This window comes from Dermacentor andersoni, chromosome 10, assembly GCF_023375885.2.
Source record: "Dermacentor andersoni chromosome 10, qqDerAnde1_hic_scaffold, whole genome shotgun sequence".
Taxonomy (NCBI): Eukaryota; Metazoa; Arthropoda; class Arachnida; order Ixodida; family Ixodidae; genus Dermacentor; species Dermacentor andersoni.
This window is the reverse complement of record NC_092823.1, coordinates 33810292-33837293: the sequence shown is the minus strand read 5'-3', so window position 1 is coordinate 33837293 and position 27002 is coordinate 33810292.

Genomic DNA, 27002 nt, shown 5'->3' with positions numbered 1-27002 from the left:
ACTTAGCCAACATATAGCCAACATATAGCCAACATATAGGTGAACTACAGTCACAGGAAGCACCAGCTTGAAGCCTCTCCCCCTGAACTCTTACCCAAAATCTCTCTCCCACTTAACGTTCCTAGGCTACGCTACGCTCACCTTTACTTTATTACTATTCGTAGCAACTTTAGGAATTCAGTGACGCGAAGTGCGAGCGTGGCTCGAGCAGAAGTGGCGAAATTATGTAGCAAACCTGCACTGAAAGTCAATGAAAGTAGGGCCAGTACTTGCAGATCGGCCGCGTGTTATCAGGAACCTCTTAAGCACAGTATTGTAAGTAACAGTTACGGCAGCCGTTTCTAAGAAAACTAATTGATCCTGGCCAAAGCCGTGCCCGTCAACTCAAGATCCTCTACGCACAAACAAAATGTCACTAGTGCGTCGCTTATTCGAACATCGTGTTTTTCTTCCTCGCCTCCCATCACGGGCCAGCCATCCGCTTCTCGAGCGGGAGCCGCTGGTCGGTCAGCACGCTTGACGCTTCTAGTGTGGAGGCTGCTTGGGACACCTGATCCGGCAGGCGTCGGTTGGTTCACGGAATTCTGGTTGCCGCACTGTCCGTAAGAGCGAATTTCAGCCAATCTTCTTGCTTGACTTATCATTAGCGATGGCGACCAGCCCTTACGGAGCCCTTCCGAAAGGAAGGCTTTGTGAAGTCTGCGCCTGGGACAATTTGGTGTCGCAACTGTGGGACCCAAGATGAAGATAAGCCGCAATGTAGAACCCAGACAGCGCGGGCTCCCATAGGAAAATAAAATACTCTTTTTCACAAGGACAACGAGTGCAGGCTGTATTTAACGCTGACTGATGTGAGAAGTGGCACTCATTGATGATATATTCAGCGCGTTGCCGTGCGCCGTATTAAGAAGCGTGAGGGGCGCCTATGCCCTCAGCGTGTTTAACACAGTGCAACTTCGGCACTATATTCAAGCGTCGTGTCGACTGTATTCAGGATGCGATAATTGGCTGGAAGGGCAAAGTTAGAGAGCATTGCTATTACCGACACAGCTCTCCTCAGTGTCATTTTACGGTCATGATCAAATCATTCTCTGTTTATTACGCAGTTCCTTGCATGTAGAAGCTTATTTTGCTGAAGGTTCCAAAAACTTATACTTATTATTTATACTCCCTGAAACAGTTACTGCGATAAACCACTCATTCATCACTGGTTTATGACGTGTTGGTGCATATCGGCTTATCTCTCGCACGTTCGCTTTCATACATTTAATAAAATGAAGAAAAATTGACTGTGAAATCATAATTTTCGCAAATTTCCGCCTTTTAAATGCCCAAAATTTTATCACGGCCCACTTCTTTCCACTTCGGAATGCGGTGCGACCCCACGACTAAGGAAGCAAAGTAGTCTCGCATTGCTTCGCGAACAGCGAGAAAACGAAAAGGAGGCTGTCGCAGCGCCACCGCACGTATGTGATCCCCGCCGAGAGAAGCTCATCTTTTATTCGAGGTAGCTTATTTCATACGCACCAGAACCGCGCTAACCGGATACGCCAAGTTTTCACATCTTAACGCCTCGATCGCGCATTGACAGACGACGACGAAGAGCGCCTCGTAAATCGAAAGCGTCGAGTCCAAGCAGCACGAACGAGAGCAGCAGGAATGCGCAAGAACCCATCGTGGCTGGAGCAAACGAAATATACATATCGCCTAAGCTGTTGCAGGCAGGAGGGTGCAGCACCTCTGCAAAGGCACTACAGGGCGCGGGGAACAAAATAAATAGGTCGAATGGCGACAACGCGATGGTGACAGGCCGCGGAATGGATGGGGCCGTCGCATGCGAGACCACTTAATCGCGCCACTGGCCGGACCTGCTCCTGGCACCGGCCGATGCTGGTTTCGAGGTGCGGTGGTGGCTACGATCTTCTTCGCCTCGCAGAGAGAGGGCGAACGATGAATTGGAGGAGGCGGCCTTTTAGTAAGCGATGCCTGCTGCGGTGTACCGGCGGCTTCGGTGTTGCGCTTGCGGTATGGCGCGCTCCTGTTACTGCCTTGGGCGACGTGCGTTTAAGCGATTATCACGAAGGAGACCAGCCCGCCCGCAAATTGAATAATACGCGCATGTGTTACATTTCTGTGCGGTTTCCTGTCGGCCACAGAGTTTTCCCGATATGCGTTCTGTATGAAATGTCATCAGCTATCAGATGTATCGACAGGTGGACATGCCAGTTTATGGACAGCTTACGGAAGTTAAACCCTGTATGATTTAACTATCGTAAACTGTCCAGGTAAAGGCGGGACGAATATAACGCCGCAAAACAAACTAAGCGCAGTTTCACAATTGATATTGTTGAAACGAAACGCCACGGAATATGCAGTGTCTTTTAGTTTTACTTCGAATTTGTTTCTTAAGGCCTACAAAATTTTTTTCAAATGCATCGCTGCAAGTGAAGCAATTGTGTGGCGGCCAACCCCGGCAGACCGTATTAACAATAAAAACCGAAGGGAACTATCTACTAAACAAATGAATTATATCAATTACCTAGCAAGTTAGGGAGCTTTCCGCAATTAAAATGAGTGGAAGGTTAAAGGAAACAATCGACGATGATTGCCAATGTGAGCGAATAGATGAACACTTCTAGAAACCTCTTCGCGTTAGTAAAGGAATAATGCGCTGGATGGTGTGTATTAGACACAATGAGGACATTCAGGTAGCGCTCGCTTTTTCATTACGTAGTTCGCTGGATGAAAGATACAACAATCAGTGCATTTGTATATGACAAATCATTCCTGCGTAAATTATGAGCATATACATTTTATTTTAATAAGTTGCATGTCGCCCAATTTCAGCGGTTCCTGAATATGGATGCCTGCATTTCGCAGGCGTTCTTTAAGGAGACCAGAAAACAGACTTTCTGACACAGTTCCGAATACTGAAATTGCGACTGCTAAACATTTGAAGCAGAAATATGTGCATGCCTCATTTGCGTCACCCGTGTAAGTGTATGAGGAAAATAGCGTTTTTTTTTAATGTGGACCCTTTTACTTTCGGACGCTATATATTAGCAATGCATGCTCACTTTGGCTTCATTTTAATGTATTTAATATAATTCGAAAGTGTTAAAGATGAAAACTGGAGTTTCTATGTGTCAAGTGAAAATTTGCAAAGGTCAATCACCAAACAAGGCTCGTAGAAAAAAAAACACCACATGTGCCTGTTCCACTTGCAGGGCCACGACATGATGATGCACGTTCATCTCTAGTAGAAGTTATTAGATTGAAAGGTTCCTTGGAAGTGCAACAACTACTGTATCACGCTGCTTGACGTAGTTTCCACCATACACTATTTAATATGTCCCCCCAAAGTCACCACAGATTGCCCACACAAAATAGGGCTTGCAGCCCATTAATTTTCTGACCGTTCTAATCGGTGTCTAAAGAGGCAACGTTCCAAATGGGAGTGTTCCATTCGCATTTGTGAGTGATGTGTCTTAGTTGTTTCATGTGGCCTGCTGTTAGAAAGATGTAAGCAAAGGAAAATGTTCGGTTGATTATCCTGCCGAATGACAGGGCAGATGTGGCTCGCCGCCTAATAAATACCTCACGCATTGTAATTCACAAACGATGACGATAAAATACAAAGATTCAGGCTAGTATGTAACAAAAGCAAAACATTCCGTCTCGATCTCAGCAAGACGGTTGCAATGCTCCTTGCTGAAGACGAGATAATGGCGTCAGTAGTCCTCGCATACTTAGAACTACACCTGCAGCAGCCCACTCAACCCTTTAATCTTAATACATGGCTTCGCACATTTGATACGAGCGCCTAATTGCCCGACAGTGTCGCGCCGCCACGAATGTAATTAGCTGGGCGTCGCCTTCAGACAAAAATTTGGAGGGAGCCAAGGGGCGCTAATTAGGTGTCGCCGACTAAGGTGATATTACGGGAATGTCGTCGAACAACTTGATAGCGCTGTTCCAAGAATGGACAAGGACTCCAGACGACAAACCTCGGCAATGCTGCAGTAATGCTATCTGTATAAAGAGATCAATTTTCGGCGGTGGCGGTCCGACCGATGATACTGCGTTCACTCGTACGAAGCTTGGAGTGCCTCTCTTTTGACAATTTATGGTTGAAAGTCTAAGTTGGTATTTTACAATTAAATATGCCATAGCTTGCATGCTGCTGGTAGCGTAGATTTATTTGGTATGAATTGAATAGTCTAGTTGTTTCAGTGAAGAATTCGCGGGCGTATGTGCTCTCTAAGATAATAGAGAACGATGCATCTACAAATTGCAGCGGGACGGAACGCAATGTACGAAGATGGAAGACACTCGAGTTGTGGAGCAAGATATGTAACCTGTTATGCTTTGAGTTAGATATGTCATTTGGCCCGTAACTATTCACGTTTCGCCATTCATTATGCCAGCGTCAGGTCTAACGCGTGTCTTTCTAGAACCAGCTTGCCATGCTATCTGTGTTTAGCCTTAATATGCTTAGTATGCCTTAGTACCAACCGGCGGCACTCTTGACTGAGGACGTTGATTATTACTATCACCTTATTACGCAAACATTTCACTCTTTTTTGCTGTGCCTTGCGTCAGGTCTAAACCTTTACCGCCTCTTCCACTGCTCTGGCACTGCTTGGCTAAATTCAGCTATTTCATCGCGATGCGCTTGGTGAAACGTAATTGTGAACTGTATTGGGAAACGGTAGCAGAAGAATGGCAAGAGCCACGACTTCAATGCTTGTGAAAAAATGAAAATGACGCATGTGGCTAACTTACTGCGTCGAACTTACTCTAAACCAAATTTACAGCTTTAGGCGTATCAATTGTTAGGCGAGTTGGTGGCAGATGACCATTATAACAGGGTGCAAATAGACATGAGAGATGAATTAGGACGGTCACCGCTACTATCTGTTTTAATAAACCTTCGAAATTCGCCTATTATACTGCAAATGCAACCTCAAAGAGATGAGCAGAACCGCAGCACAGAACATGGCAATAGATTATGATTCTCTGGTTTCTCGTCAAAAGTTCCAACGTGGCGTTTTTTGACCGATGAAGGGATACAGATGCGTCACTAATACTCTGTATCCATTTTTCTGTTTCTGAAAGTAAAAAAAGAGTACCTGACTTGTTTTTTTTTTATTATCAGCAGCGCGAACACAGGCAGCCTTGACAACTGCATGTTATACGCAAGACATAACGTAAGCTTCACCATAAAAAGCAAAAACACCGCCGCTCCTCATCTTCCGTTCCCGATTTCGCTAACGTCCGTTGTCTTTGTTCTCTTCGAGCGCCTGCTACGCTAATACAGAACATTACAAGACTTATCATCAGTGTGACACTACTACACGGTACGATATGCTTCTTATACAGGTTAATAAAGCAGCCCTAAGAGCTGATCCCGAAGACATTACAGTGTACAAGCGATAAAGCTTAAGAAAACCGCTATAGAGATTTCCCGGCCAAAGATACTACTGGTAAGCTAAGTGAGCAAAGTAAATGCAGCATGATGTTATGCCAACAATGCAGCCGCATGTCATGCCAAAGATAACGATTTGACTGAGCCGAAGGATGTGACGTGGGTGTGTACGTTTGTTGTCCGCGGTAACTATATATATATATATATATATATATATATATATATATATATATTATGAAATGCACCTTATCTATATATCCCTAAGAGCTACGGCGATCTTTTTAGCATGTTTAAGTCAGCTACAGCTGTAGGTCTACAGGAGATCTATCGCTTTGCCACGTGGATGACTGGTTGCATTAGTCACGTATTCTTCGTTTGACGTAATGGACTCCTTGACCCTTGCGAATGTAACTCGTTCTTTCGCACATATGAATGCGTGATTTTAAATTTGCCACTAGTATTTTACGACCATCGAGCCTGTGTAGACGCTACCGTGCTTGCTTTTCCTGCGAGAGTACGTGGATCAAAATGTTGCCCAAATTGTGCCAGAGAAAACAACTGACCTTCTCATAGAGCCGTATAAAAGCTGCAAGTCAAAACAAATATCGAACGCTGTTGCGTACATCTTCTATTACTAAGCGAGAGTGCTCGGTAGTGCGACGCACAACCAAGCGCGCGCTGGCGCTGAAGCAAGCACTCTGGCCCGCGATCAAACTTTACACGTCATTCAAGCGCTGGCGCCAAATGTGCCACGGCGTGTCCTCGAGCCGAATAGTTGGCGCTAAGCTTGGCGGGTCATAAGTAGTTCCAAAATGCGTGTTGCCGGAAAAAGATGAATATTAAAAACAATGAGAAAACAACTGAAAAAAAAATTGACTCGCCATCCGGGCCCTGCGAAAGTGAATGTCTAGCAAAGCTGCTGAATACCACTACAACTGCTGAGAGAGTATTCAATGTTTTATTGCTTCAGAGTAATAGGAGTAATGTTAATTGTGACAGCACGCCTACGCCCATAGCGGTGCTGCAACAACATTGAAATCAGCTGCTAGGCTGGTTCTGTTATGTACGAAATGGTAGGGACGTCCCACCCCACGTCGGAAGCTGCCGTCAGCGTGGCAGCTTGCGCGACAGTAGTCTTTACGGGGAAACGTATGCGGGGACCGCTACGTCCTTCGAATTGTTATCAATACGCCTTATAGTCAATTATATGGTTCTCATGAGTGTTTCGCTCTCTTTGTTTATTGATACGCATGCCGTTCTGTATGTTCTACTTGGGATTACAAGGAATGTAGGCACGGTTCGCTTCAAATTGCTAACTGCTTGAATGCTCTGCCTTACGCCTTACGGGGCTACGAGCAACTGCTCTTGGCCTGCACTGCCGCCGGCATCGGCCCACATTTTGTTGACGGACGCGGAAACGAAATATACCGACCAACTTGACGCTAAGAGCTCGACTGCAAAAAATGACGAGGCTCTCCTGTCGAGGATAACTTATTGTGAACGTGTGAAACCGCAGTGCACAGAGACATTAACTGGATGAGAAGGTGGTCGCTGCAGCTGCGTGTGCCGGAGGTGTCCTGCGCATAGAAAAAGAGAGAAAGAAAAAACGTTGGTCAAGACTTCGGCCATAATTTGTCCTTGTGCCATTGTTTCATAGTATCCGACACAGCCATGTTTTCCTGTGGCATGTGGCAGCACTTCCAACTCTGCCAACTCTCATAGCTTGCTGATTGAAAATTCCTCGGCGCGCAATATCGCACGCAAGAACGGGTGGTGCATAATAAATCGCCATTCTCCCTGGAAGAAGCTACGCATCAGGGAAGCCGGCAGCTGCGTGAGCGGCCCACAGAGGAGGCGACGTGTCATGATGCCGACTCGTGTACGTGCATCAGTGTACGTGGGAAGAATTTAACTGGACTCTGTATACGGGGTGGTTTTACGCCCAAGCTGGCAGTGAAGATGTCCCGAGGGCCTTGTGGAATTAAAATTGAAATTTATTCAAGTGTGACAATTAACGCGCTTAGGAGGAGGTGAAAAGTCGATAGCGCCTCGCTAGGGCCCGATTTCCCGCATAAAACTGCATTGAACCTGAACGGACGACAGCAGACACCTCACACATCAAGGACAGATGAACATACTTAGCAGCAAACTGACAGATGAAGACAGCATACATGTGTTGGGTGCTTTTTTTGCACTTATTTTTCCATATATTTTATAAAGCAGGCATCAACGTAGTGAATCGTCGTTTTTTAATTGTTGCAAGGCTAGGTGAACATATATTCCCGCTATTAACTTGAGCTTCAGAATAGTTATTAGCACAAATTTTTTCACTTTTTATTAGAAGCTCAGGAACAGCTTAGTATAGGGCAAATTCACATGTAGCCGCATTTTATTGCAACTTAGCTTTTCTTTTGTCTTCATAATATTGAGTAATCTATTAACATATTTTCCGGCTCATTCAAAACAATACTCAAACTGAGTGCGCCGGTAGCGCCGAAAATGCTGGCCAGCAGGTTGTCATACGGAAGCGTTCCATGACGAAGTACGTGACAAAGTTGGAAGGGTGGCATCTCGCCGCAGATGCCGATATTGTTGCCGTGGGAAGTGCATGCGAGGCAAAGCGGGCCTATCAGTACCTACCACGACTGGCAGCGGCGTTCTGTTTCAAACATAATTCAAAAAGTTGAATACGTGTATTGACTCGCAGCAGTCGCGCATCACAGGGGGACAGTTGGTGCTGCACAAGTGCCTGTGCTGTCTCGCTTCCATGCTTGTATTCGATTTGCGGCGCTATCTCGTACTCCGGAAAAGAATACTGACCTCTTGTGAATATGCGTAATTTCACGAAAAGAAATTGGAAACATTCCGTACAAGTAGGTGCGCTGGTTATTATTGTGTTGACGGCCTCTTGATGCGAGAAGAAACACTGCTTAGTTGTAAGGATACACAGCAACAATTACTCTTCAAACAGGACTGGTATTGCATCTCAAAACACCATTCTACTGCAGAGCTCTGCGTACTGATGTGACGTTGTTGGCAGGGCTGTTTTTAGTTCGAAAAAGTGGGCCCTTCATACGCAGACACCTTGGCCCCAAAGATTAAACATATGTGTATGCAACAAAACATTTCAAGCCCGTTAATGACCTTTTCATAAAATTGCTGCTATTGCGCAATGACGTTTTCAAAATTGTCGTTCCAGGAGTGTAATTGTTTAGCGCCCTTTAGAAAAGAAGCCTGTTGCTACGCTTGATAGAGTTATCAAGTTGCAAAATGAAAGTGCTATAATCGGCCACAGCCTAAGAATTACAAACATGCAACTTCCGAAAAAAACGCAGCCTCTGCACTTCAAGTCTGAAAGAGAGCCGAGCCCCATTTGCGGTACACTGAAAGTTATATACAAATGACACATGATGAAATAGGTTCGCTTATTTCCCATATGTCAAGTAATATTGAGTGTTTAAAACTGCTGTTCATTCCATGCTTATCCATCCTTGTGTGCCACTGGCTTCAAGGTGAAGCTTGAATGTCTTGGGCAATTTCTATGGGTGGTCTTGATAAGTTGAAAGTTATTATTTCAGCCTGAAACCACGAGCGTTTCAGGCTGAAATAATATAACCCAGCGTTTCGATCAAAAGAGGATTGCCACCCAACTTAAGTGAAATCCAGCTATGTCACCTTGCTTTCAGACGCGAAGGGTATATGCGTAGCGTTATTGTGGGCAGAGCTTGTTTGTAATTCTTAGATTGTCACCGACTATAGGCTTTTGCGCCTTCGCCAGAGTAAAGTACAGGTTGTTCTGCGGTCGCATACGGGAGTGAACTTCGCCACCCGAAACTAAAAGAAGCAGCGTCCAAACAAACTTAACGGCGACTTTCGCACCTGGAGAACGCGCACATGAAACCATTTCAGATGCTGAAACTGGAGGTTGCTACTTCCAAGAATTAAGAAGGGTTCAACGGGATATAGCAGTTAATATTGCGACAGTATGAGACACCTAGGTGCAGCTTTAGATGTGGATTGCGGCCCTCGAGGCCTCCTCAGAAGAGATACATGCATGGCAAGACAATCTTATAATCTCGTTATATTTAGTACGGCTAATAGTTGTGAGGAGATTCCCCAATGGAAGCAAACGACTGCTTAGATTTGTTGCTAATCGACAAACACGTGGGCTCGTGTTCACAAAAGGGCCTTACGGTAGAATTTTTTTTAAGAGATAAATTCAGCATATCATGAAGCTGGACATGTTATTAGAGAAGCCAACTAACTAATTTGAAGCAGCACTTGCGAACGATACGCTTTCTCAATTCGGCCCTTGGCTTTTCGGTGCGAAGAATTTGTAGCTTATGCATGGTCAATCAAGAAACGGCACATTCCTTACCAATTTACTTTCAGAATTGTGAAATTTATCACTTCTTTTCAAAGTCCCACATTTTGTTTAGTATTCAAGACGTGCAAACTCAGACGAGGGATGCGAATCTAGACAAGCAGCTAAATAAGTTATCTTGGAAAAACGCAAGACATCCCTGTACATCAGGAGACAGCGTTGAGCACTTCCGGTTGCTCGGTGTGACACGCCATTGTTGTTGTTCGCAACATCAAAATTAATAAAAGGCGTAGTACAGAGGCTAGAACTGTTTTCATCAACTGATCTGCAGCAAAGGGCAACATTTATGCCATGAAGCTCGAGCAAAAAAAACGCCTTTACCACTCCTTGCCTGTTCGTCTCAAGGTCGAATTGCGCATTGACGAGCGCTTTAGGCGGAGGCATACCGAGCCAATCGTGATCGATGAAGGTGTCCTATTCGCTCAAAACCATGAGTGCAATAGCTTTGGTTCTGGAGCCAAGTGTCTTCACCATTTTTACATTGCTGTCACCACTCTACCGAGAACATCGCACGACTCAGAGACAAGCATGTGCAGGTCTCTCTTATCTCAAGTTATTCTAGATTCATCCGCCAAGTTTCGAGTGCGACATGTCAATTTCGCGACTCCAGCACACCTGTACACGTGTCTTCGCATCTTCCTTCCATGTGTGGCGTCACAAAAAAAAGATAACGATACAGAATTAATACGAAAAGTAAAGTGCCTTCTGAATTATCTTAATTCATTTCTACGCGTCTCCTCCAGCCACGGCTAGGCCGCTTTCACATGGGGCTTGCATTATATTGAATCGCAGACCACGAAATCGCCTGATATCCTGAGAAGAGCGTAGAAGATCTCAGCGTGGGCAGCCGTGTAATAAAGTTGTACCGCCTGGACCTCGCGTTTTGGAGTGCCGTGTCGAATTCCCCAGTCGTGGGCCGCCACGGATGAACCATGTGATTGGCGGCCAAGCTGAGCTAAGCGGCGACTGCTGTTTTTGTATTATTGATTTCTGTTTTCTCCTTTTTTAAGTAGTTCTCGAGTTATACACTCTGCCAAATAAAGCGTAGAGGTCCTTATTTAGGACTATGCACTCTCTTTTTCTTTTTTTGCAAGGGCAAGGAACAGAAAGTTGCACAACAGCATCTTGCCGGGATTCCCTGACCGGGTTCCGATGACAGTTTCATAAATCTTCAGCCCATTAATCCTCCTGGCTTACGCAAGCAGAGTTCTTGCTGCTTCGTGAAGTATATTGCACCGGCCTGCACGGGATCGGCTACGTCCTCAGCACTTGAAAGAGGGACCTCGGATTGCGTGTCCTGGCACCCACGTCTTTGCGTGATCTTAGAAGAACGATAGAGACAAGATTGCAGAATTACTTGGTATACTTCCGTGTAATTCCTGATAAAATATATTTTTAAACTTGTTTTTAACTTGTGTCTCTCTACATTAGAATTCGCATATTATTTACATGTATGTTAGTTTGCACCGAAGGCAAATTTGTCTTCATATGAAGCGAGTAAATACAGGTGTGATGTATTTCACACACACGATCACACACACGCACACACACGTGCATGCAGGTACATAAACACGGGCGCACACATACGCAAGACACGAACACATACACACCTACACACATGTTTGCGCAAGCACGCACACACATGTACACGCACGTAAGCACACCGATAAAAAGAAAAGCTAATCAGCATCAACACAAATTTCTTTCTACTCTATTCCTTTTGAGTAGCATACGCCTATATCATCTGCTAGGAGTGTGACTTGACCAAATATTGTTGCTACATTGCACAAATATTGAAAACCATCAGGTCCTAGCTTGTGTCGTGTGAAGCAATACCTATTTTGCAGTAATACCCAGCGGGAACCACACGTATAAAACTTGCTCTCCACTTTGAAATTGCGCAGATGCCTGTCATTTGCCACGCCTATTTGCGAATAATTTCCGCTCACGCAGTCATTTCACTGAGAGACGGGCAGCCATCTACTCTGCGGATTAAATTTAGCAGGAAAAGTTAGCAGGAATTGAACATTATCTCGTTGAATTTTTACTTACGCTGGCTGGTATAACGTAGGCATTCCTTTCAGCCTATTCTATTTTTGTGTAATCAACCATGGTTCACGACGACCTGACTGTTGTGATAATGTGGGCTAAGTGCCGGTCCGACCGCTGATGTAGCGCTCTGTACAACGAAAAAGCATTGCAGTCGTTGCACAACCACAGCTCAGCTCTCTGTATACTTTAACGTAGTATTTTAAGTTCCGCAGCGGCTTGTTTTCCTTTAGACCTGTATGAAATATGTTGCCTAACCAGAAAATTCCTCGTCCATGAGTAAATAGAGCAGTCGAGACTTCAAAATTCAACGCAAAATGTACTAACCCAACAAAAACGTTTCTATATTTCCCGATTCTTTAGCACTCCGATTGACCGATAGTAAGATGTTGCTGATAAAGGAATCAAATCAAGCGAGAAAGATCCTATACACTACTGGGCCGGTATATTGTAGCGATGCCTTTTCCGATTCGATACTTTTTCAGGCTTTTCGCGCTTGGCCAGTGGTCAGAGCGACGCTCTGCCCACAGTATCAACGGGATCAGGCGGCCGTGTGTGGTGGATGATAAGAATAGCATAGAATAAGGCATAAGGCCTCGCTACAATATAGCGGCCCTGCTGTGGTGTTTACTTCTTATTACGCAATAATTCTTTATGGTGCACGCACATTACGTTGGAAAACATGTATTTGCTTTCTTTTCTGGATTCTCGATTTTCTCGCGTGAATGCGGAAGCCATAAGTTCAACACTCACTTTGGAACGAGACCTTGAATAAATCGTGTTACGCTTCTTGTCTCGACGTTAGCTGCGGGAAGCTCCAACCAATCACGTTTTCAGGAATGCCTTCCATCCATTCCTTCTGCGGCTAAGTAAAATATTCGGCCAATGGGGAGTGAAGTGGGCAACGTGGCCTGGAGCTATTCGCGCGTGCGCCAATCAGGGCTGTGCCACTTGACCACGGAAGCAATTCTGTTGCAGCTTTTCTTTGTTTCTTTCTTCCTTTCTTTGTTTTTCTCTCTTTCTTTCCTTTTTTCCCTCTTTCTGAGGCTTTTTTTCTTTACTTGCGTCTTTCTTCGGAAGCCATGGCGCGTCGTTTCGAAGTACGTGACTAGGCACATTGATGGTTTGCGATAATGGCCGCCACAGCGCATGGTCCCGCTGAGATAACCCTCGAGGCGTTGATTGCTCCCGGCATCACGAAATCCAAGAGAACTACAAGCTTTTATTAGTCTGGCGGAAACTTGTGCTTCCTCTCGTGTGGGTTGCACAAGATTCGTATGCCGGTGGCCCTGAAGATGGCATCGCAACTATCGCTCGTTATCGATACTTTTGAAGGCCACTAGCGTTTCCTCTTTCTTATCTTTTCTTTTTTAATTTATTCCCATAGTAGCAATACCGCAGAAAATACCTACGATCTAATTTTGAGCCATAAGGATGGCACAGCGACATTCGAGGTGACGTTAATTAACGTTAATATAAAAGTAGCTCACCAGCTGCGGGACTTTAGTGCCACCGAGTTTCGCTGAAAGCAGTGCGTCGGGCACGCACTGCTTTTACGTGTACACGTGTACACTCTGTGCTCATTCTCTTTCTTCTTTCTGCGCCTCCACTCCCTTACTCCCAGTGAGGGGTAGCAAACTATGTGCTCGTCTGTTTGACTTCCTTGCCTTTCCTCTCCTCGCTTTCTCTCTGCCTCGGTTTTGTTGAATTCCAGTTTCCTCGCAGTCACCCTATAGCAAAAACTAACAGGAAAGCATTTCTCGCGAGAATGTCACCTTGAATTGTGGCCCAGTCGTCGCTTATGAACGCCACTGCGGATTTTCTTCCGCGCTCCAGTGTTTCTGGACCCGCATTGACAAAGCTTTTCGTTCGCATGTACATTTGCGCTTGACCGACCACCCACGCTAATGACGTTTCTAACATAAAGATTGCCTGGAATTTGCAGTTAAGAACAATTCTTAAGTGCTCATATTTGGTAATTCAAGCCAGAGTGCTTTTTTGTTTTTTGCGAATGCGAGCCTACTCTACGTTCAGTATACGGTAGGTGTAGCATAAATACTATACTATATGTACTATAGCGTTACTATATGTAACACGAATAGTGCAATCATGAAAGCAACACGGGAGAGCTATGGCTAGCCTCACGCAAAAGCGTGATTTCAGCGTTTTTTTTTTTTTTGCAATGGGGATATTTTTATTTTAAATGCTACAGTGCTTCTCTTTTTCATGTTGCTGTCACTCGTCAAATTACCTAATGCACAGACCGCCTGCGCATTTTTCCAAGGAAAAGAAACAGAAAACAATTATCGTACTATTTCCGATTCTAAAAAGGGAAGGTCCCACGCGAGCGCAACTAAGTCTTTTGTGCATACGACAATGTATCCCAAGGTTTTACTTGCAGCTTACAAATATAGTCACTTGGAAAGTACATATAGTGAATGCGTCCCCCCTGTAAAGCTACAACTTGCAGCATAACAGTTTATATTGATCCTCCAAACATAGAATAGGCTAATCAACAGTGGACCAGTGAGTGATCGGTCTACCTTGAACAGATAGCATATCGATAGTTTAAGTCATTCACAACACGACCCGGTAGCCTAGTGGCGGTGGCGTTCCGTTGTTGAGCTCTAGGTCGTGGGTTCAATTCCAGACGCAGCGTCCGTATTTAAATAAGGGCGAAATGTAAAAAGGCTCTTGCTCTGTCTCTTTTAAGGATATGTATAAAGTAATCAATACTGTACAGTATGCATGATCTGAAATTTTACCCAAGGAGGACGCGAGAAATGAACCCTCAGGGAAACCCTCTAATACAAAAATGCGCAAGTAGAACGCTTAATTAGTGGACAAGGGGTAGCAGATATGAACAAAATAAAATAGTGAGAATGAAACATAGTAACAATGATAGTATGCCTATGATTATAATAGCACGGTATGGGTAAACAACACGGAAAAAGCAGAACTACATGAATAATTGTTATAATAACTGCTACTGCGATTTTTTTAGAAAACAGTAACATAAGTGAAAATCCTTATTGTATTTCATTCATCAAACATTTCTGCAGAGCACTACGAAACAAAAAGTTTGTGGGATGATTTAATAGAATCGGCAATGAGTTCCTAAGATATACAGATGAAAAGAAAAGACTGGTTTGCTTTCCATAAGTAGCGAAAACTTTGGAAAGTAATGGATTATAATCATATGCATATCTCGCTATGTTGCAGTTATATAGGTTTGACTGTGGTACAAAGCTAGTGGCAATATGACAACTCCGTACACGAAATGTAAACACACCTAAATGAAACCGAATTATATGATTAATGGGTAGCATACGGACACTATGGTAAATAGGTGAGTTATGAGCCCTGTAGTGACTAAACTAAGCGAGGCATAAAGCTTCCTTTTGCATCTAACCAATTTCAGTAATATTAGTATTATATGTATTACCAAACATTTCGCAAATCAGTTCAAATAACTGTGAAAAAATAGTATAATGATCGTAGAATGTGCCAAGAAAAATGTTTGCGAGCATATATTATTATTTGGATACGAAATGGAAGTTTGCGTGTTGTTGACCTAATGTGGAAATTAAACTTTACATAGGGGCCTAGAACAACCCCTACAAAAGTAGCTCTCTGAGATGGAAATACTGTAAGTGCAGGTAAACTCCAGTGGTGGATTGAAACAATAGATCTTTGGTGACAGCGTGAAAACGATGAACGTAGTCTTTAAGGCATTAACTTGTAAACAGTTATGAGGACATCACGAGTCAATATTACCTAGATATTCATTAAGCTTTTTGTAAGGTTTTGTAGGCTGCTGTCTTAGGATTATATAGTTCAGTCAGCTGCATATAAGAAAAAATAAAGTGACCAATACATGATGGTAAATCTTTCACGTAATTTAGAAAAATCAAAGGGCCAAAAATATATTTTTGAAGGAAATCTTGATTTATATTACTACACAAGGGAAAGCTTAAGAAAGTTGCACTACTTGGACTTATTTTAGGGAAGTAACTTCCGAAAAGAGTTAAAGCGCGACGACAAAATAGGCAGGATTCAAGTTTCATTAAAAGTACATCATGTATGATGGCATCAAATACTTTGGTTGGGCCGATAAATATAGCTGCTGCAGTACTACTGGCATCTATCGATAGTTTTACGTCATCAGAAAATTCAATTAGGGCAACTTCCATAGAATATTTGGGTTCAGATCTACACTGATGTTCGACTATCAAATCAAATCTATTAATATATTTCCATAGGCGTGTTACCGAAGCTTTTTTATTCATCTAATCAAGAAAGTATGATTGGTTATTAATCGAGAATTTATGATATTGCCGGCACCTTTTTTATACACAGGAATAACCTTGCCTTCTTTGAGTGCATCAGGAAAGCTTGCAATTCTAAATACAATATTATTATTATTGCATAGGACGCCAGCAAGATCTGCAGCTACAAACAATTTTTTTTTAATGGTGAATGTAATCTAAACCAAGATCAGTCATTTAAAATTATTTGAATACACATAGTGCTTCGTCTGGTTACGTTGGTTGCAATTAGAAAGAATGTGGTCACCGAGAATGTTAGCTAGAGTGAGAAGGGTCAAACGTAATAACTTGAAAAGAAATGTGTACATTGAAAGCATTAGCTATATCTGTAGAGTAAGACAATGTGTTCCTAAAATAATATATTTGAGGAACAGGAACACCTAGTCTATATAGGTTCAAGAATGGTGTAATTACTTCAAATGCTGTGATCATTCTTACCATTCGCAATTATGTCTTATCGTAGTAGTTGCGTTTCACTTCTTTTAAGACAGCTAGAGCGGTTTGACGTTATACTTTAAATCGTTTCTTTAGGAGTAATCGTTTCTTTAGGAGCACCTGAGGTGCCGCACTTGCGCGATTCTACCGTGCCACCGATTGTAAAGCGCACTTATTTTAGCGTTCAGATATATTAAAGAATAAGTCGGTGCCGATTATACCGCGCACATCAAGTAACGAAACGTGAGTCGACGCGTAATGTGTTGAAACGATCTCATGGAACATAGAAAAGCAGGCACGCACACGGCTGGATCTTAGCAGCTAATAGCTGTTGAAGTCCGTCGACAACATACTTTTCGCTGCCTGCAGAACACAAAAAGTAATCTTCAGTTCTGTATCACGGATTACAAATTCCGTTGTCGCTGCTATTTACCGACACATGCCTCCGGAACGTCTAACGGACGTGACCCTGCGCAGTTACCCAGTTCTGCCAGAAGGATCACCTTACGCTTGAAAAAATGACTAAGGGGTCGACCGAGTTTGCCTATTTTTATTAATCATATCATAAAAACCCAACCAACAATGACAACAAGCGCAACATAGGGGAAAATACTTTTACTTATTAAGTGAATTAAGTAAATAATAAATAACTAGAAATGAAGGTGGATGGCAGCACAACTAGCCCAAGGTGGGCAACGATCTCACGTCTTCGAATTACGCGTGCGATGCTCTACGAAATGAGCTACCACAGCACCGTTTTCCATTCCACTTTCTGGGGTATTTATGTGTTCATACGAGAACTAACCCTGGGAGTGTTATCCAGCACCACCACTCACAAACGTTAGTGGCGGACGTAGAACATCCTTTCAGCCGCCAGCGCCACGGGTACGTGGTCTCTTTGGGAGAAGGTAATTGGTCAGTAAACCAACACATGCTACCTGAATGCATCAATGTTGCCAGATTGTAGACCCTCATTATGTAATAAATTAGAAGAAAGGGGGTTTCCCGAAGGGGCCTGATTTTTATTAATCATATCATAAGCAGCCAGCAATGACACCAAGGCCAACATAGGGGAAATTACTTGTGCTTACTAATTGATTTAAAGAAGTGATAAATTAATGGAAATGAAAATGGGCGATAAAACAACTTGCCACAGGAGGGGAACAATCCCATGTCTTTGCATTACGCGTGCGAGGCTCGACCAACTGAGCTACCGCGGCGCCGTTTTCTCATCCACTTTCCGGGATATTTACGTGTTAATACGAGAACTAACACTGGGAGCGTTAGCCAGCGACACCACTCCCATACCTTGGCAGCAGATATGGAACATCCTTTCTGCCGCCAGCGTCACCAGTACATGATCTTTCTGGGTTAAGCCAACTGGTCAATAAACCTACACATGCTACCCGAAGGCAAGACTTAGGAGTAGGCGAGTACGCTTCGCTTTGCGAAAGTGTCCATTTCATGAACAAAGAACTCGACGCGATGAAAGTAAAACAGGAAGAACCAGTAAACTCCAACAAGGCATTTTGTCCCGTAATGAAGCACTTGAAAAAAGGGGGACTGAGTTAGAGCAGTGTTTAATAATGATGATTGCTGAAATTAGTAGAATTCCTACAACGCAGGATGAAGATCGCGGAGTCATTCTGAAACGAATTGGTGATGCTATCGGGTACGCTATCCTACCCATTGAAATCGACAAGGCTCACCGTGTTTCCTCAAGGTGGTCAAACGAAAAGAGCATCCTTGCTCGCACCTGCTCAGGCGATAAAGTAAAGGAGCTCATCAGAAAGGCGCGAAGGGCTAGGTTTCGCACGGACCACATTGGTTTCACTGGTGGCACCAGCTGCTGCCGGAGAAGACGCCAGTTGCGTTTAACTTCTGTTTTGCTTCATTATTTCCTCGAGGGGCGGCCCGCCGCGTTGCTGGCAGATCCTCAGAACCATGTACCAGTGATATGAGTTAGATAAGGTGGAAAATAAAATAATACAAAACAGCGTCATCAAACGCTGCAATAACTGTTAAGCCACTAAGAAATATCACTTTTCACCGGTTACCTCGTCTGGTTTTCCCCTAATTGTACAGCGCTTTTCGTGCAAAATTGGCAACTGGAAACAACAGTTCAAGGAGTTGAGAAATGAAGCGATCTAATAAGTGAGAGAGCAGCGACAACAGCCAAACATGAATGAGAAGCGAAAAATAACAAATTTAACCGTGGTTTGTGAAAATATTTATTGATCAACATTTTTTTATTTAAAAAGAAAGTAGCGAAAACGCCGCCGGAAGTGGAGAATAATTCCGTGTGTTTTGAATGACCCTTCTACATTTACCAGTCCAGCGGCCTGACATAGCCAATTCCCCGTTGTGCTTGTGTGAGCGTTTTTTAATCTTTCCGCGGTGGGCGCAGTATGTCTAGAACCGCAGCGTCCTGCGCTCGACATGGTTGTACGGGACTGGCAGCCACGCATCCTTACCCAACTTCCCAAATAACAATACGAGTCGGTTTTGGCACTTCGTAGAGCAGTAAACGAGGGATTCATAAGAACTGTTTGTTCTGCAAATATATATTTCCGCATAATTCTTTCAGAGCAAATTTGAAAAACGCTACTAGAAATCTTTATTTTACACCTTCGCTTGTTTACTCGATGTTGGCACTGTTCTTCCTGCGCTTCTTCCCTGCGCGAGTCGAATTGATGTGGTTCCTTGTTTGCCAAATAAAGGAGGCGTATATCACAGGCGTACCTGTTAGACTATTTCATTTCTCTTATGAGAGTTTTAGCATGTTTATGGCGAATGGTGGGCATTATTGACATTTGTACTACTAAACGTGCCCCCCCCCCCTCATTTCCATAGACAATATACCTTGGGTTGCCCCCCCCCCCCCCCCTCAAAAAAAAATACGAGGTACGTGCCTGTTTAATTGCGATCACGAGAACCTGATTCTTGGTTGCATTTATCGCTCACCGTCATCTTTCCTCAACAATTCCTTGCTTTGTCTTTGACCCGCCGTGGTTGCTCAGTGGCTATGGTGTTAGGCTGCTGAGCACGAGGTCGCGGGATCGAATCCCGGCCACGGCGGCCGCATTTCGATGGGGGCGAAATGCGAAAACACCCGTGTACTTAGATTTAAGTGCACGTTAAAGAACCCCAGGTGGTCGAAATTTCCGGAGTCCTCCACTACGGCGTGCCTCATAATCAGAAAGTGGTTTTGGCACGTAAAACCCCATAATTTAATTTTTTGCTTTGTCTTTGTTCTATTCTAAGCAGCAGACAGACGCTTCGGAGGCAGCAACGCAAAAAGCCCTTTATTCAAGGCAGCAGCGTACTTTTATAGATAACGCTGCATGCCGGTCAGGCACACGTCATTCGCGTCATCAGACCACCTTGGCCGATACAGAACATTCCTTCCTCCTTAAAGCTACACGCGTTTCTTTCCGCGCTCATAGTTGCAGGCTTGATAGCGATCAGGAGGACGCCTTGTGCGATTACTTCTTCGCAGACGGACCTCTTCAGGTGCTGCCATGGTTGACGGGGTGATACTTGCAGGCTGCGCTGCTGAGTGTCTTGCCTCGGGCTGCGATGCCGGTTCCTTAGTTGAAGTGGAGTCATCTAAGCGAACATCCTCAAGCTGTTCCGCAGTAGGACCACCAATCATGGAGTCAGCAGGGGATTTTCTTCGGAGGGTGTTGGTAGAAAATCTCGCTGAAAACGGGCACTTGGAGTGGACTCAGGATGCGCTTCTTTTGCGACGTCCGGATGGAATGAAGTCTTTGGTCCCGTAATCCAGCTGAGTCTCAAGTGGTCGATATGCACAAAACGAAAATGGTCACCGACTTTGACTACAAAAGTAGAGTCGCTCACGCGTTGCACTACGACAGCTTCCTCCCATGACAGGGTTTCCCCTCTCGTAGTCTTGACGAGAACTGTGTCACCGGCTTCCATCTGCGGGTCCCTTCCTCGGCCCTCGTTGTGATGGGTGGTGTCTGTCTTGACGGCTGCGCATATCCTGCACAAAACTTGGCTTTAAAAGTGAAAGCTTCACTCGAGGTTGTCGTTTCAGGAACAGCTCAGCCGGCGTTCTTCTCGTTACGGAATTCGGGGTGTTCCTGTAAGCAAGCAAGAAGTCGTTAAGTCGTTGATGCAGAGTTCTGTTTTGACCTGTTAGGTTATCGTGAAGCACTTGCTTGAGTAGAGTGGCTTTTGTCGTTTGGACTAGCCTTTCTGCTGCCCCGTTCGATGAAGCATGGTACGGTGGCGTACGTGTGTGTCGAATCCCGTGAGAAGAGGTGAAATTGGCGAACTCCTGCGCAGTAAACTGAGGTCCGTTGTCGCTGATCAGTTCCTCCGGGTAGCCATACGCTGCAAATATCTCCTTGAGACAGTCGATTGTTTTTGACGTCGTTGTAGTGCGGAGGCATTTTGCTTCTATCCACTTTGAGTTAGAGTCTACTAGAAGGAACAAGTTGGAACCATCCTTCATGGCGAAATGGACATGGACTCTCTGCCAAACGCGGGTTGGATAAGTCCATGGATGCAATGGTCCTGGTGCCTTCGCAGGCATGGTCGTTTGGCACACCGCACATCGACGGACAGTGTCTTCAATGTTGTTGTCAATCGATGGCCACCAAACAAACAACCTAGCAAGCATTTTCATTCTTTGCATTCCAGGGTGCTCTTCATGCAGCAATGTTAATACTGCTTTAGGTTCGTCCGGAATGATCACTCGCTGGCCCCACGTGACACAGCCTTGCTCGTACGATAGTTCGTTTCGACGAACGTAAAAGGGGCTGAAATTTGTCATCGTAGTGCGCGGGCCAGCCAGATAAGGTGAACTGCACGACTTTGGAAAGGAAGCAGTCCCTTTTAGTCGCAGCAGCAACTTGGCTCGCAGTGAGAGGCGTTGCCTCAAACACTGCAAGACATTCTTCAGTGTCGTCTTTATGCTTGACCAAAAGTGGAAGCCTTGAAAGTGCGTCGGCAACTTCCATGTTTTTGCCGTTTCTGTAGCGCAGTGTGTACTGATAAGCTGCTAAGGTGATAGCCCAACGCTGAATCCTGGCTGCGGCTGAAGAAGGAATTGGTTTATCCGATGCCAAGATCCCCCAAGAGCGCTTGGTGGTCTGTATACAGCGTGAATTTGCGCCCGTATAAGTATCTATGAAACCTGCTTAGACCAAAAATCAGGGCCAGGGCTTCCTTCTCGCCTTGCGCATAGTTGCGCTCCGCTGCACTTAATGTTCTGGAGGCAAATGCGATGGGTCTTTCTGAGCCATCGGGCATGACGTGAAAAATTACGGCCCCAAGACCGTAGGCTGACGCGTCGCAGCTTAACCCGATTGGCTTTTTCACGTCGTAAAAAGTCAATACTTGACTGTCGATGAGGCGCTGCTTGGCTTCCGCGAATGATCTTGAGCATGCGTCCGTCCACACCCAGTCGTGTCCTTTTTGAGCAAGTCATACATTGGTGCAGCTACTGTAGCTAAATCTTTGATGAATTTTGCATAGAAATTCAGCAGGCCCAAGAAGGCTCGCAGTTCAGTTACGTTGCTTGGCTGAGGTGCTTATGCGATTGCCTTTATCTTTGTTGCGGTTGGAAAAATGCCATCTGATGTCACTTTGTGTCCCAGATAAACAACGGATGGTTCGAAAAATTCACACTTCTGTTGTTTTAGGGTAATATGGTGCTGTGACAGTCGAAGCACCTTCTCCAACGTTTCTTGACAGTCGTCTATGTTGTCGCCTACGACGATGACGTTGTCGATATAGCAACCCACTTTTGGAATCCCTTTTAAGACTTCGTCCATTAAAGACTGAAAGATAGCGGGTGCGCTAGAGATACCAAATGGAAGACGCTGATACAGAAATAATCCGAGATGAGTGTTCACCGTTAGCAGCGCTTTGCTTTCCTCAGCAAGCGGCACTTGTTGATAAGCTTGCGATAGATCCAAGATGCAAAAGATTTTGCCTCCCGCGAGCATGGAGTATAAATCTCCGGCAATGGCAAAGGGTAATGGCGTGTTTTTAGAACAGGATTAACCGTGACTTTGTAGTCGCCGCATAACCTTAACCCTGCGCCGCCTTTCTTCGCGACCACCACCAGAGGCGTTGCCCAGTCACTTTTCGTGACCCTCTTTAGTATTCCGGCTTGCTCGAACTTTTCCAACTCCTTTGCTACTTCGTCTTTGATAGCAAACGGTATTGGCCGTGCTTTTGAGAATACTGGTTGAGCCCCTTCCTTAACAAAGATGCGAGCTTCGAAGTTTTTGACGACACCCGGGGTGCTCTTGAAAACCTCGGGATACTTTTTCCGTAAAGCTTCTACCCTCTGCTCCGGTGTCTTATCCGTGGACAGACTATACTGCTTTCCAGTTTATCTGGAGTTTTTCCAGCCAGTCTCCGCCCATGAGAGCGGGCATCGGCGTTCCGTTTCCCTGCACTACCACTATGGGCAAAGAGATCTCGGTTCCTTCCTGTTTGACTAACACGTTTGCTGCTCCAAGTACCTTTAGCTTTTCCCCTGTGTAAGTGCGCAACGACACCTTTGATTCCACACATCTGACATGCGGGAAATACTGCTTATACAACTGCTCTGGTACGATCGTGACCGCTGCACCGGTGTCAATTATCAGCGAAACAGTCTTCCCTTCAATGTTTAGGTCGACGCTGTAGCCCCTTGAACTTTTGCCCGAGTAGAACACAGTTTGACAATTCAAGTCGTCAGATTCGTCGTCCGTGGCGTCAACATATCTGACAGCTTTTTCTCCTCTTTTGCAAGCGGCTTGCAAATTCCCTTTTTTCTTACAATTTCTGCAGGTGTGGTTGCGATACCAACATTTTTTCTCCCGCATGACGCTTTCCGCAATGCCTGCACGCACTTCGTTGCTCTCCCTCTCGCTTATCTTTCGACCATGCAACCGTCGTCGATTTGTTTTGCTTATCACGGTGACGTTCGCTCTGAATGACGCTGAAGCTGCACGGTTTTGTGTCAAACTCATGCATTTGCTTCGCCTGTTGCGCAGCTATTAGCTCTTTTTCTAGCGCTGTTTTGCACGCCGATTCGAACGTCAAGTCAGCCTGTGCAAAAAGAGCCCGTTGCGTATCCTCGTCACGCAAACCAGCCACTAGTCTGTCCCTTAAGGCATCATTTAAGAACGTTCCGTAATTGCAATCTCTTGCGAGATGCTTCAGTTCAGTGATGAAATCCTTGACACTTTCATTTTCTTGCTGCATTCGGCGATTAAATTTACAGCGCTGTGCGATAATTAAGTGAGCTGGGCTGAAATGAGCTTCCAGAAGCTGTTTAATTTCTTCGAAAGTCTTCTGAGAAGGCAAATGAGGAACAGTTATCTTCTTTAGCTCTTCATACGCTTGCGCGCCGAGTACGTTCAGAAACAACTTGAGTTTCTTGTCTGCAGAGACATCATTTATGTCTACGTAGTTCTCGAAGCGTTCAAAATACGAGCGTATGTTTTCGATTTTTTGGTCATATTCTGTCATTCTGCCGAGCTTCGGACCACGTCCGGGTTCTGCCATAATGAGCAAATTTCACTTATCTGCCCAGCCGTCTTCCTTGATGTGCCTTGTCCGTAGTGTCAGTTCTTGTTCGCTTGCTCCAGCCAGCCGCTGAAGTCCATGCAAGGGCTCCGGGACGCCTTGCTTCTTGACGTTCTTGCGCTGCTTCAGTCGATGAAGTCGTGGCTGCAAGGGCTCCGTGTCGCCTTGCACCGAAGGCGGTTCAGCCTCGTGACTGCTGCTGGCCGGCGGTGGTTTGCTGCGCGCCGGGTCCCATCCTCGTCCCCAGATGTTCTATTCTAAGCAGCAGACAGACGCTTCGGTGGCAGCAACGCAAAAAGCCCTTTATTCAAGGCAGCAGCGTACTATTATAGATAACGCTGCATGCCGGTCAGGCACACGTCATTCGCGGTACAATCGTATCAGACCGCCTGGCCGATACAGAACAGTCTTGATGTCGTGTTGTCAGAGCTACTTTTGGAAAATAAGGATGTGCCGATTGTAGGTGATGTTAATGATAACCTACTTGACACTGATGCCACTTCGTACACAACTTACACTGATTGTTTTACTCTATTTATTTTTGAATCACTCATTGACGGTTCCACTAGACCAGCCTCTTGTGGGAGCGGTACGCTCATAATTCACGTGTTTTTTAAGGTTTCACCATCACCTTGTCCCGGGGTCGTTGATGCGCTGACATAATCGATCATATCGCAATTTGTCTTGCATTTAAATATGAAATGCACTACCGTGATACTGGCTCCTTCTGTATTCAGTGCCGATACCTTTGTCGCAGCCGTCAGTAAATCTGATTGGTCCCCAACTAAGAATAAGAATAACGCCAAAAAGCAAGAAGAGCTACTGAAGGTTTTTGTTAACGAGTCATCTGTTGATGCCTCTATAACTTAAATAACCTATAATAGTCGGACTCTTTCTGAGCCCAACTAAATTGCTAGTGCTTTCTCAGACTACGTTTCTTCCCCTTATACTGCTACCGACTTACATGCGCAGTTCTATAATACTTTAAGCCGTACGACACTATAATCCTTCCTGTTATAAGCTACACTGAATGAACTGTTTTCCACGATTACTAATCGTAAAAGTACAGATCCTGGGAGCTGCGATCGGAGTGGTTCAACCTGGAATTGTAATGCTGCACGGTTACTGCATAGATTTGCCTAAACATTGTTCTTCTGGCTTTCAGCGACTTCGTGACATTAAAAGCACATCATTCTCAATAACGTTCTGCGTTTTAAACAACTGAATAAACATTAATAAAATTGTATGATCGCAGGATTCGAGCACTGGAGCTGTATCACAGACGCAAAATATCGAAACCATTACGCCACGGATGCATGCACCGACGTCGATGGACGCACGCGAGCAAGCCAGCGCGTTGAAGCGCTTGGTACGTTTAGGTTTGGCCACCTCGACAGACGGAAGCTCCGTAATTAGGAAAGATTGTGCACGTTTCCATTGCCGTATTGCCTTTGACATCTTTAAAAGTATAGATTGCCTTGAAATGTAAGCCAATAAAACCAGATAAAACACGCCAAACAATGGCACGAGAACGTCGGGAGCCACAAGCACCAGGATGAGAGTCATGCACTAACCATCATTGCCAAGGTAGCTCTACCATAACAGCGTCAGAGGTCCATCTGGTCATAATTTGTAGGCAACTCTATGCTCGTGACTCCCTCTCTGCCCGCTTTCTTGCTTCTCATTGCATCGCCTTGCTCACGTGACAACTTCTGACGCTCAAGGATCCTCGATGAGAAATATTCGATTTCTCTTTAGGTTGACATGGGGCACTATAACGTAAATTTATTTCAAACGTTTGTATACCATTTTTGCAATCAGCCCTCCATGACTGGTCAAAATTTTTTCGTGCAGCCCCTAATTGGCCTGTCAGTCTCGCAACTTCAGAAAAATTATGAAAGTTCCTCATCTGATATGACGTGCACACACTGACTATGTGCGATTAGATAGAACAATGATTTCCTATTGTACAATTTTTTTTTTTACTACAGCCCTCCGCAATTGGTCAAAAGCTTCCGGGCTGCATCCAGATCGCCTATGTGTCACGCGCCTTCCCCCAACTACGAAAACTCCTGCGTCCGGATGACGTGAACGCAATCAAGACGCATTATTAGGGTCAACAAAACCGAATTTTTTTTCGGAATTGCCGTAGACTGCCCGGTTCCCAATTGTATAGAAGATGGCAGCTCGCCGATGGCTCCGGCAGTGGCTACTCGGAGCTGTTGTAGAGAATTAATTAATTTGCGTAAAATAATAACATTTGCATGGTAATATAACGCTGTCGACTATATTTGACACGCACATGATATCACTCTGTCAAGTTTCCTTCGATAAGGATCCGTTTTACCAGCATTTTTTTATCTCGCACCGCCGCGACTTCTTGTAAGACACTGAAAGCTAAACAAGAAGTAACGGGCCAATCGCTGACGCCGGCACCACACTATCCACCAGGTTAACTATCTTAACTGCGCTAGCCCGGCTTTGTCCGAAACCCTATCCACTTCTGCGTGCTCCTCGCCTCTGGCCAGCCAAGTAGAAAAGAAAAATCTTTCGAGTAAGACAATGCTATTCGCTGTGAAAGCAAACAAATGTGACCTTCTATAGGCTAGGAGAGCGTTTGATTGGCCTGTTCCAACGAAGCTTCGAGTCACCGCCCGATGCTTGAGTCGGCGGTTACGTCAATTTGATGTCAGGAGGTTGGTATAAAAACGGATTGGAATATTTTTAACTCATAGGGCTCACGTCATAGTGCTACAAAGAGAACCTTCAAGTTTTCTCTTCGTTTATTTTTGAATTTACGTGCCGCTAGAATGATGGTATTATG